This window comes from Macadamia integrifolia, chromosome 5 (assembly GCF_013358625.1).
Source record: "Macadamia integrifolia cultivar HAES 741 chromosome 5, SCU_Mint_v3, whole genome shotgun sequence".
NCBI classification, from domain to species: Eukaryota; Viridiplantae; Streptophyta; class Magnoliopsida; order Proteales; family Proteaceae; genus Macadamia; species Macadamia integrifolia.
Window position 1 is genome coordinate 25,101,637 of NC_056561.1, and position 10,143 is coordinate 25,111,779.

General features: G+C 37.3%; 1 long non-coding RNA gene across 3 annotated transcripts in view; it reads right to left on the reverse strand.

Annotated features, from left to right (window-relative positions):
• Positions 1-6,076, reverse strand: part of LOC122078305 — a 15,570-nt gene extending 9,494 nt beyond the window's left edge. For all 3 annotated transcript variants that reach the window (XR_006140034.1, XR_006140033.1, XR_006140032.1), the window contains exon 1: positions 5,731-6,076. This is a non-coding gene — a long non-coding RNA (uncharacterized LOC122078305). The remainder of the gene's footprint in view (positions 1-5,730) is intronic.
• Positions 6,077-10,143: the final 4,067 nt, after the last annotated feature.

Below are 10,143 nucleotides of genomic sequence, written 5' to 3' on the forward strand. Positions count from 1 at the left end.
TTCCTCCATTATCCTTTTTTGTCATATTTTTTTAGTCCCTCCCAAGTATACCCTTAAGAGCGCACGTGATATTATTCCTTTGGGTTTAAATTGAACTTCCAATATTTACAATTCTGCCATCCCTACAAAAAAAAAAAAAGAAGTTATTTACCATTCTGCCATTACTCTTTAAACCTCCTTTATTTACTTTTTTGCCATCATATTTAAGTGTAATCTTGCCTATCTCCACCACTGTAGCCAATAGTGAAGTTATTCACAACTGAACTCCTATAAGGGGGGAAACTAATGCAAAAATTGATGCTCTCACTACCATTGTCACTTCCCTTAAGACAATGATGGAATCTATGCAAGTTTTTATTGCTCGTTTGGTGGCACCAGATGAAGGAAAAAGTTTCATTTAATCTGGTGATTCTTCCAACACCACTCCGCAGGATTCATCAGTACCACTACCACCACCACCACCACCACCACCTCCACCACCTCCACCACCATATGGAACCGGTAGATATAATGATGGAGCGAAAAGAGCAGCAAAAGTGGATGTCCTTGATTTTTATAGAGATAACAATCCAGAACTATGCCTTGACTGGATTCACAGCTTAGAGACATTCTTCATATGGTACGGTTTGACTGAGGCCCGAAAGATCCTATTTGCAAAGGCTAAACTGAAAGGCACGGCCAGAGTCTGGTGGGTCAGCAACAACAATAGAACCGAATCCGTGGCATTGGTTTAGTCCTACTTGGGCTGAAATGCATGAAGTCATGAACCGGAGATTCTTGCCTTCTGATTATAAGCAACACAGGCATCTCATGTTTGCACAGTTAAAACAGGAGAATTTGACCGTTGAAGAAAATGTTGTTAGATTTTATTATTTGGCCACTTGTTCTGATTTTGAGTGGGATGAAGAAGTATTGGTGGCACAATTCTGCAATGGTTTGCACCCTCAACTTAGTGCTACCCTTGCATCTAGCCGACTGCCTACAATGGAAGATGTCATACAAGTAACATATCAGGTTAACGAAAGCCTGAAATGCCCATACAATCGGAGGCCATTTATAGATGCTTTTCCTAGGAGTCCTAGTTCTATTCAGCCACAGTCATCTACAACAGGAAAAGTCAATCAGCAGACCATAGGCTAGTGCTTCATTTATGTCATCTTCACGAACTAGCCGGCCGTATTCTCCACTTCGACGTGATTCAGACATGTTATCTTCACGGCCTAATCATCTATACTCCCCACCTCAGCGTGGTTATGACAGGAACTCAATATTTCCAAAGGAAGCTATTCAATGTTTTACATGCAAGGGGTATGGGCATCGAGCTAATCAATGTCCTAACCAGCTATTAGCGTACATCATAGTTTTTATTTTACGGTGGTAAGGCGACGGAGGCGTTTGAGAGTCTTTCGGAACACCTTAGTGATAAGGCGGGCATAAAGCGTCGCCTTATTGACTAAAGTGTTCTTGTATAATTTTTTTATAAAACCAATCTATTTGGCTCAAATCCTAGTTGAATCCTATTACTCATATGTTAAATAAATATTAAAAGTTCATATGCAAACCAATATAAGATATTAATCAAGAAAACAAATCAATAAAGTGAATAAACTAAGTTTATCTTCATCACTCATCAATCACTAATCATCATAACATATTAACATATAATATAAATACATAATTATGAAACAAAATTATAAATATAAAGAAAAGAAGACATAAAAAATACAAGTGTTTATTATACTTACCTCTATGATGACAAAATGATTGCCTAAGCCCCAAGGTCATCCACTATATTTCTACTCATGTCAAAGAAGAATGAAGCTCTTCTACTCCTGTCAAAGAAGAATGAAGCTCACCGCTGCCGGAGCAAAATGGTTGCCTAGATCAGTGGTTCTTCCTTGTTCCTTGATTCCTTCTCAAAACCCTTTCTTAAAACCCTTGACAAAATCCAAACCCTGTTTGTGAATCGTGTTTTTGTTTTGTTTGTTTTGGTTATTTTTGGTGGAGTAAAGTTGATCCCATACATCTCAAGTGTTAACAAAACCATACATCAACCAATAAAAAATCTATATTTGGAATCTTCATCAAGTAATTTTAAAATGTGTTAAAAAAAAATCCCATAAGATGCCACTTCACGTAAGGTGGAGCACTGCCTTACCATCTCTAGACCGCATCAGAGCCAAGGCATTGGTAAAGCGACACCTTAGCAGCGCCTTAAAAACTATGGCGTACATCGACAAGGATAATTTTATACCCTATGTACCAGAAGAGTATTCGAAAACAAGAATAGTAAATCTGGAGGCTAAATGTGATCGAGAGCTTAATGAGATTAATGATGATGACAGTGAAAGTGAGCCTCAATCATTCTATGTGATCCGTCCTCTTTTGACTACACAGAAGATTCCCGAAGAGGACGATTGGCTCTGTAATAGTATTTTTCAGACCAGGACGTGATGCAATGATAGCTTGTGTAATATGGTAATTGACCCCGGCAGTTGCACCAATGTTGTTGCTGAAGATGCTCTTTGCAAGTTGGGTTTGAAAATTGAGCCTCATCCGAACCCTACAAGGTTGGGTGGGTGAGCAACAATAATCTAAAAATTAACGAAAGGTATTTGCCCACGTATCCATTGGTGGACTGATTAATCAGGTTCAGTGTGATGTTCTACCTTTAAAAGTTTATCACATTCTTCTGGGGTGCCCATGGTTGTTCGACAAGAAAGCCAAGCACTATGGATATGAGAATACATACTCTTTTCAACATAGTGGACTTGAGATGAAGTTTCTTCCAACAAAGGATCTTCCCCCTCTCAAACTCAAGATGACAACTAGTACTTTTTTCCTCAAGCGCATCGATTCTGACGGCATTCTTGGACCTCATCCAAACTTGACGGAGTCGAGTTCTTTTCAGAGGAGGATAGCTAATGCAGATAAGGCTGCACTCACCTGGTTGGACCAACATGACCAGCTTTGGAAGCCAAGAGCCAAGAAGAACAGGTCCAGCATAGGTTTTTGGTCCAACAAGGGTTGGAAGTAGTTTAGTTTAAAATTGTCTTATTTTCTCATGTTTGTTTTTGGATAGGATATGTAGGAGATAAAGTAGGAGTCTGTTTCAGTTTTAGAGTCTAAGTAGGAGTCTAGTTATTTTCTCTTTAAATACTTGCATATACTCAATGCTGGGGACAGAGTGAATTTATTTGAATTAGTTGAATTTGTGTTCTGTGTGACCCCTTTCCCTGCTGCTATTCTGGTTTTTCCTTCTTCCCTAAGGCCCCCCATCAGGGCATACACGGGCATAAAGACAAGGTGGGTTTTTTGGGTTTCACAAAGGTGGAGGCATAATTTCGTTGCCCTTTGTGTACGGGCACAGGGGCTACACGACTAGGGAGCGTTCTTTCTCCCACGCTCTAAATTGCAAATTGATATTAGATGGCTATAGGGTTGAAAACTATAGGTCTTTATAGAAAAGGCATCATAAACCATTTGAGAATTGAGTAAGGTTTTGTTCTTATTTAATAGTCACAACAGACAATACCCATTTCATGGAAACATGTAAGCAAGAATCTCTTTGTGCATCAATGTGTTCATGAACAATATAAATCACATTAGTACATTAACCTTAACAAAAGTCCCCTGGATGGAATGAAGAAATCCCAAAAAGAAGTTAGTTTCCTTTTCTTGAATCGCATTCATGAACTACACTGTTTTCATTATTTATTTTCTTTTGTAAATTGTGATAATGATCTATATACTAAGATTCTGAGGACAAATAAACCAAACAAAAGTGTCATAAACACTGCCCACGGTATTAATAAGGGAAAGATATGGCAATGAAATGAAGAAGGGTATGAATGAGCGACAATTTTCTGCAATGATGTATAAATTAACATGACTTGAAAATGAACTCAACCGAGTATTACAAACCTGCACTAACATAATCCGTCAATAACATAATTTAAAGAGGGAGAATAGCAGAATCACCCTAAGCGTGCTTAAACTGTTGGCCAGACTCTAAAGTCTGGTAGAGGTGCAATTTCAAAGAACCAATGAAGGTGTTCTTTTGACATCTGAGATTTTGGAAGGTGCAGCAAAATCGGAGACCTAGATTCTGTTTCTTTTTCTAGGTGTTGCATGTATTTTATCTTGCTAGTGAACTCAGCTGATGGTATTGCCATAGGTGGAGATGCTCTCTGGTTTTGTTAGTATTTCTTGTAATTGTTTTTCCTTTTCTGTTTTTTCAATACAAATGATCCTTTAGCAAAAAAAAAAAAAACCTACCTAAAACGTATGGTGCGAATGTTGGTCTACTAAGAAACATCATGTGGATAAACTCAGCGTAGCAGAGATGAGGATGTTGAGATGGATGAAGGGTAAAACTAGGAAGGATAAAGTAAGGAATGGTCATATTAGAACTTGTTTGGGAGTAGCTCCGATACATGATAAGTTACGAGAAAGTCATTTGGGGTGACAAGGTCATGCGAAGGCCTTTGGGTGCTCTAATATAGAGGAGTGATTTGATTCATATTGAATGATCTAAAAGAGGAAGGGAATACCTAAAATGACCTTAGGAGAAGTGGTGAGAAAATACATGCATAGCTTAGGCCTTGTATCAAGGATAACGTCGAATAGATCTCATTGGAGGCAAGGATCCATGTAGCCAACCCCATTTAGTTGGATAAGACTTAGTTTTTGTTAGTGTTGTATTAAGTTTACGTTAATGAATGAATTCAAGATACCACCAAATGTTAACCTCCTTTCAAAAGATGGAACTAGGTTAAATTAGTAGTCAGCTGGGTAAGGAAATTGGGTTATACCTCAATTTCATTATAGGTTTATCATCAGTACAGATTATTGAATAGGCTTTCGAAATATGTGAACCTTTTGGATCTTCAATTAGGTGTTAGCGTTAAACTAATTAATCATTTTTAGAATGTCACTCTCTGATATTCAAGTTAAACAACAGTAGTTTCCCAGGGTTGAAGTAACAGGTCTGCATAAACATTACAGACCTAGTTTCTAAAAGAACTATCTAACTAATCTTCCATGAAACTGCAGCACAGAAGTACAACATTCGCAAATCTTACATTCCCATACATGTGGTCTTTATCATTTTGGTGGAGTGAACATGAAGACAGATGGGTCTTCATCTATTAACAATGTCTTCTTTTTTCTCTTTAACCATGAACTGAGCAGTCTTAAACCCGACTTGGGTTGGGCATTGAGCACATCATACAACAATATTCCTGCAAGGATGTCATTTAGGATTGGCAAAGATTGGCTACGCCGCTATGGGACAGATAGGATGGGCAGGGACACTTTGATGGTCGGTTGCCACCTCTAAGGAGAGAAGTAAAAGACCAGGAAATCTTTTAAAAACCTTGAAGAATGATGTAACCCATACAGTTATTGGTTATGGTTGACAGCAGCATTAGTCACTTCATAAGTCTAGTTTGTTATAGATTATGTATCAATTCAAAGCTTTCCACTCAAGCGAAGCCATCTTCCGCTCCCTTGGCAGCATTGTAGAATACACCTTAGGGTTTCAGAAATTGAAAAACCCATTAAAGAATTCTTCGAGGAAATATAATAAACATGTAGAGAACAATCCAAAACAAGTTACGTATAGGTAAAATTATAGAAAACAGACGCTACTTTGCATGCTACTTGTGATTGAAGCAATCTAAATCTAACAATCTTCAAAGATATAGCAGAGATTGGGAAGAGCCATACCTCGCTCAGTCGGCAAAACCAGGCGATGCGGGTTTGCAAATGGGAGTGTGGAACTGAAGCTCTCAACTGTGAGAAGCGAGAACACAACATATTGAGGACTGGAGTCACTGGACGGGACATGGTTAGCTCTGGTAAGCTTTCGTGCCTCACTCCACGCGTGAAAACCGGAAATGGTGCTGTACCCTCGATTCCTCGTGTAAGTGGCTGAACAGGTGGAGAAGAATGGAACTCAGGACCTCCGCACAAATTGAATTGCCCCCGGCTCACAGGTTGGAGAAGAATCGAATTCAACCTCCCACAACTAAGATTCCCCACATTACATTAGAGTCAGGTGAAGGCTTGAGGAATCAGCATCATCCGACTCCCGACTCCAGTTAAACCTTTTAACCTCTGTTTTGAAATCTGTGAGGTAAATCATATTGATCTTCGAATTTTTACCATCATTTCTCTCTTTTAGTTGGTTAATTTTTATTATTATTATTATTATTATTATTATTATTATTTTTGTGAAGTGTCTAGTCGGTAATTAAGGCTGTGTTTGATAGGCAAGAGAAGAAAAGAAAAAAAAAAGTATATTTTTTGTATTTCTTTTCTTGGGTTAAGAATTTCTCTTTGCACTTGTTATGTCTTCACTAAGAGAAGATTCAGTTTTTGAAATTCAAAATTCCTCTTGGGAATTGTAAAATTTTGTTTTATTCCAAAAAAAAAAAATCTTACAAAAAACACAAGAAAACATGAGAAAATATGAAAACATAATAAAACAAAGAATGAATGATTACACAATGATTTCTTGTGTGTCTCTCTCTTCTAAAATTATATTTTTTTTATTTTTTTCTTTTCTTTTCTTCCCTTCATTACCAAACATACATATTCTTTCTATTTTCTCACCATTTCATTTCTTTTCTTTTCTTTTTTTTTCTAGATTCTTTTTTCTTTTCTTTTCTTTTCTTTTCTTCTCTTGGCTACCAAATATAGCCTAAAGTAAGGAAATCCTTTAGTTTTTTACCACACAAAAATAAATAATAAGGAAATTTACATTCACCATCCCTCGCCTTTGCCCCAATTCCATCACCCCCCTGTAGTTTCATTTGTTACATTTAAACCCAAAAAACTAACACCTAGACAGTGGTTTGAGGTGTTATCCATTAACTTGAACCAAAATTTTCCTAATTCCCACAATACCCTTCTTTCTTTCTTCAACCTACGAACAAACAAACACTTAATTGGTTTCTTCAACCTACCTATTCACAATACACTTGGTCTGCGATTCTTCAACCTATCTAACTCACCGTAGGTTGTTCCAGCGAAGAAGACCTGCTTTAGGTCGAAGGTTGTTCCAACGAAGAAATCATCAAGTGACACTCAACAGTCCAAGAAGAAGAAGAAGAACCACAACAGCACTTTTGGTTAACCTGAACCAAACAAGGTGGACAGTTCCAAATGGCACAACTCCTTACAGTAGTGAATGTGAAATAACCAATAAGGAAGAAGCTTACCACAAATCTGCGAGCACCTCGAGATTGGATACCTACAACTCTTCCTTACATTTTGTATCTCTATTTTTCCACAGTAGCAGGTCTTAGTCCACAACTCACAATCCCCACATGAATTAGGTGAAGGTGCGGAAACGATTTGGATCGTCCTACTGGTAGGGTTAGACATTCATGCATTCATTAATGGATGGGTGTAGATCATTACCTGAAACTCCACAAGTGCAGAGCCTCCACGCGATCTTTGCCCTTTCACTGTGAGTCATTCCCACATGTACAGTTTTGCGATTCTTTTGAGTCCAAGTTCCTCTTCAATCGTTAGGGTTTTCACAAAACCCTAATTACCACTCAATTACTAATATAGAGATTATGCCGTTATTGAGAGGGAGAGGAAGACGACTATATATAAGAGGAGAGAATTAGAATCCTATATCGTTTTGGTTTTTTGAGTCCATGTCTATCTCCAACCAAAATCCCTATTAGTTTAGAGTTGTAGATAAACCCAACTTTGTCATAGAGATTTCCTACTTGGAGCCAAACACTCATAAAATCAATCTTATCATTATTAATAAGATATTAAATAATAAGCAATATAATAATTCATTTTTCTTAACAATCTCCTCCATCCTACTATGATATCATATCTCATAAGAGAATCGAAAATCTTAGATCACAAAAAAGAATTCATGACTATATGATGTTGTACATATGAGTTGAACTTATAGGAAAGGGATAAGATCCCATTGGGATTCCACCTAGCATACTATGTATCTTAACAATATTGTATTCATAATACATGGTTAACCAATACATATGTTACCAAGTAGATGTAATAATCATTACCCAAAATAAATAGTTATTCATGCATCTATCGTCCACTGAGTAATATCACATAGTTCATTATAGGACATACGTTAAACACTGTCAAATCCCCAATGAACTGAAAAGCAATTTCAGAGATTCTGTATACTTGATTGGACCAAGAAAACATTTCTAAAATGTTTTTGAACACAAATAATAATTTATATTAATTTTTTAAATATTAAAAACATTTTATTGAAATACCCCCGGATCAGGATTTTATCTAATCAAATATAGACTTTCTTTCTCCTTTATATTCTCCCAAAAGGGCAGTGGATTCCTTGTTGGGAATCTCTTTCAAATACCCAACACTACGAATCCAGTGTACAGATATATAGTCAAAGAGACGTTAACCGTTAGCACACCAAAATGCGCACGTGTCAGCATCGATAAGGACCCCTAAGGTCAAAGGATTGATCATAAACTATTTAAGAGAATTTCATTTTCTTATAAACCTATAGTATATCGCATGTGAAAATCTCAAGTGATCTAGTTCAATGTACACACAATATGTACACTCATATTTGTGATCTGAAATCAACATCTCTAGATACACATAATGTGACCACCATGAAGACAAGGTGTCCAATCTCGCCTCTAGGATGAACAGTTTTAGGTTAACAAACCTATGGACAAACTGAGCTCAATAAATAATCATGCTAATTAAAACTAAATTAAACAAGTTTGTACATCAGAACCAATTTCCCATAAACCTAATGCCCATGTTTTCAACATGTTTCTCAAATACACTAGGCGAAAAACCCTTAGTCATAGGATCAGACAGATTCTGAGTAGAGTCAACCTTAGCTATGGTTATATCACCACGCTGTATAATCTCACAAATTAAGTGATATTCTCGTTCCACGTGTTTGTTCTTCTGATGAGCTCTTGGTTCCTTTGCTTGTGCTATGGCTCCCCGGTTATCACAATACAACATGATGGGATGCTCGATGAGCTCAGGGATCACCCCTAGGTCGGTCAAGAATTTTTTAGCCAAACCCTTCCTTAGCTGCTTCACTAGCTGCCAGGTATTCAGCCTTAGTAGTGGAGTCGGCCGTTGACTTTTGTTTAACACTCTTCCAAATTACAGCACTACCTCCCATAACAAATACCATTCCTGATGTAGACTTTCTGTCATCTTTGTTAGTTTGAAAATCTGAGTCTGTATAACCCATAACTGACAATTGGTCAATACTATAGACTAGGAAATAATCCTTGGTCCTCCTCAAATACTTGAGGATGCTTTTGACAGTAGTCCAATGCTCATATCTTGGATTAGATTGATAATGGCTCACAATCCCTACGCATGACAAATGTCTAGTCTAGTACATGACATTGCATACATGAGACTCCGTACGGCTGAAGCGTAAGGGATTCTCTTCATTGCCTCAATATCCTCAATAGTTTGAGGACATTGTGATTTAGACAGAGTGATTCCATGCCTGAATGGAACATTTCCTTTCTTGGAATCATGCATGTTAAATTTGTTCAGTATTTTGTCAATATAAGTGGATTGTGACAAGCCTAACATCTTATTCTTACGATCTCTTACAAGCTTTATTCCTAAGATGTAACTGGCTTCACCAAGGTCCTTCATTGAGAATGTCTTGGATATCCATACCTTAACAGATGAAAGCAATTCCACATCATTCCCAATGAGTAAGATATCATCCACATGGAGAACAAGAAAACAGACGTAATTCTCACTGAACTTCTTGTAAACGCATGGCTCATCAATGTTTTGTTCAAACCCAAACTTTTTGATGGTTTGATCAAAATGTATGTTCCAGCTTCTAGAAGCTTGTGTAAGACCATAGATAGATCTCAAATGCCTGAACACTTTGTTTTCTTCCCCTGGGGAAGCAAACCCTTCTGGATGATGTATGTATATGACCTCATCTAAATGTCCATTAAAGAAAGCGGTCTATACATCCATCTGCCATATTTCATAGTTATAGTGTGCAGCAATTGATAATAGAATCCTAATGGATTTAATCATAGCCACTAGTGAGAAGGTTTCATCATAATCCACCCCTTCCATTTGGAATTTGGATGTAATCTT